Below are 2,759 nucleotides of genomic sequence, written 5' to 3'. Positions count from 1 at the left end.
CGCCCGGGGGGGGCCCCGGGCCCGGCACGCCGCTGCCGGCAGGAGAAGGCAGCCCGGAGGGACGGCATCCCTGCCAGGGGAGACCCTTCGGCACGCTCCTCCGCTGGCTGCCAGGCTGGGGGGCACGGCCGCAGCCCCGACCCCAGCACCGGGGGAAAGCCCGGAGGGCCGAGCCAAAAAACTACGCTAGAAAAGTGAGAAAAAGGCTGGGGAAAAAAAGGAAAAAAGAGGGGCAGGGAGGAGGATGAATGGACGCTAATCTAGAAAACATCACACAGTCCGTGAGCAGCCGGGCCCCGAGTCCGTCGGTGTGCAGAGGCTGGCAGCACCCGGCGGGGGCCGGGGGGCGATGCCCGGCTCCCCGGCCCCGGTTTGGGGCACGCCGGTCCTGGGGGAGAGGCTCCGGCTGGCGGGGGAGCCGGCCGGCAGGCAGCAGCGGTGCGGAGCGGCTGGTCGCTTCCTAGAGCTCCTCGAAGAAGGCCACGCGGGACTTGGTGCTCTGTAGGGTGAGCTGCAAGAGAGCAGAGGGGGGCGGCTGAAGGGGGACGGGGCTGACCCCCTCCTTCCCGCAAGGCACCCAGTCCCAGCTTCAACCCCCGGGAGGACACCGGGCTGAGCTAAATAGGGAGCTGCTGCCTTAATCCCCTCCTGGCCCAGCCCTCGCCCCTCCGAAAATACCAGGGAAGGCAGAAGCAGGGATGTCGTGCACGCCCTCAGCAGCCGAGCCCCCAGCCGCAACAAGCACAGCTCGAAGGCAAAGCGCAGGGCAAGGGGAGGCAGGCTGGGCTGGGGGAAGGCCACCGCTCTCTGCTGCCGACACCGCCTTCCCCCCGGGCAAAGGCTGCTTTGAGGGGCCACAGATTCAATCAACGCAATTAAGAGTGGCTGCAGCTTTCAGGAGCCCGGACGGAAGGTGCCAATCCTGGGCACGGGACCGTGCCCTCGGGGTCCAGCGTGCTCCTTCCTTTCCTTGCCCTGACGGTGGGGGAAACACAACGGGGCTCTCGCAAAGCTGGAGGAGAAACGATCTCCATCACCCGAGGACAGAGGGAGAACCGCGCTCGTCTCTAAAACCCACAGCTTCCCCAAAGCCTCCGGGCCAGGCGGGTACACGTAACCTCCGTCACCAGTTAGGGACCATCCTCTGTCCCGTGCTCACGTCCAACCCCAGCCCACCACCCCTGACGGGATGAGCATGCGTGCCTGGTGCGGGGCGAGCAGCCACAGCGCGTCTGGCCACCGCCGTCCCAGCACCTGCCCGGGGCTGACGCCTTTCCCCCTGCGTCTGGCCACCGCCGTCCCAGCACCTGCAGGACGTTCCCCCTGCCCCGGGACCTCGCCCCAGACCTGCTCCCTCCATCCCGCAGGAGGACGGAGCTGGAGAGCCCTCGCTTGCAGGGCTGTGTCCTTGGAGCCAAGGCTCTGCAGGACTTGGAAACCCGGCCCAGAAAAGCTTTTTGCAGCGCTAGCGAGGCTGTCCGAAAAATAATACCCCACGGAGGAACCGCGGGCCCGTTTTCTAACGGGCCGAACGAGAGGTGGAAAGAGACATCCTCAGCGGCGGGGAAGAAATCGCAGTATTTACAGATAACCACCCAAAGGAGCATGGTGGGAGAGGCGCCGCCTTCCAACCAGCTGCTGAATCACCGCAAGAGTTTGCCAAACCAGCCGGCTAATTGCGAAGGCTTCATTTCGGCTGGATTAAGCAGCCGTGCTTTCCGCCGGGAACGCCGGTTTTGCTGAAACAGGAATCCTAGGATCACGTTACAGTGAGTTAAGCGCCGCGATGGAGCTGCCAAGCGCTTCCCCCTCCCCGCTTCCCCCTCACAGCCTTTCCTCGGTAATTCCTTCAGAGCTCTAATGCCGTTCTGAAAAAATCTGTATTGCAGAGGAAATTTCTGCAGGGGCTTAATACCCTTTGCTGGCGGCATCTCCTGGGCCAGGGCTGGCTCTCCTCCTCCTCCGCATCCCCTTGCATCCCCTCCAGAGCTGGATGGAGGGTGGATGAGATGGGACAGGGGCTCTGTGTGCTACGGGCAGCTCTTTGCCTCTCTTTCAAGGCTGGAGAAGGGGGAAAAAAGAAAAAAAAAAAAAAGAGTGGGCAGCCCCAGCCTGCTGCCAGCCCCACTGATGGCCCCAGCGTAGGCTTCGTTTCGGCTTTTCCGGCAGAAATCCCGCCTGTGATCCCAAGCAGACACCTGGCTGGGTCACAGGCCAGAGAATTTGGCATACAAAACCCGAGCGGACATCACGGCGTGCAGCATGGTCCTTCCCTTTGAGCAGGGCTGCTGCCTCCCGCTGCAAGGACCCGGTGCAAGGACGGGGACTGCGGTCCGCCCGGCCGAGAAGGGCGGTGGGCAAAGGGGCGTCACGGGGCTGGAGAGGGGTGGGTGAGGCTGAGCGGTCCCAGGCATTTGCACGAGCGCCAGGGCTCACACCGGAGCCCGTCCACCCACCACAGCCCGAGATGGGGCAGCTTCGCTTTCCCGTTTCACCTGGGGAGACCTCCGAGAGGCCAGACAGCCCCAAGGAGGAACGTTTACCTGCCAGCTATCTACCTCCTAACACCCTGCCGCTGAAGTCCTCTCTTCCGCAGGCTGGATGGTGAATCAAAGCATCCCACCCCCTCCCCGGCCTGCGGCAGCTCGCAGTGCCGCTCCATTAAAGCGCAGCAACGGGAGATTGAGAAGGGCAACGAGGCTGGTGAGGGGTCTGGAGAACAAGTCTGATGAGGAGCGGCTGAGGGAACTGGGGTTGTT

At 63.9% G+C, this 2,759-nt stretch overlaps 1 protein-coding gene across 1 annotated transcript in view; it reads right to left on the bottom strand.

Moving 5' to 3' along the window:
• Positions 1 to 6: 6 nt before the first annotated feature.
• The window catches only part of NF2 (neurofibromin 2), a 40,132-nt gene continuing 37,379 nt past the window's right edge, over positions 7 to 2,759 (bottom strand). The window contains exon 16 of the mRNA XM_019471283.1: positions 7 to 511. The gene's annotated coding sequence lies outside the window, so the exon portion shown is untranslated. The remainder of the gene's footprint in view (positions 512 to 2,759) is intronic.

Source organism: Aptenodytes forsteri, unplaced genomic scaffold, assembly GCF_000699145.1.
Source record: "Aptenodytes forsteri isolate BGI_AS27 unplaced genomic scaffold, ASM69914v1 Scaffold129, whole genome shotgun sequence".
Lineage (NCBI taxonomy): Eukaryota > Metazoa > Chordata > Aves > Sphenisciformes > Spheniscidae > Aptenodytes > Aptenodytes forsteri.
The sequence above is the reverse complement of the archived record's forward strand: the minus strand, read 5'-3'. Positions and strand labels throughout refer to the sequence as shown.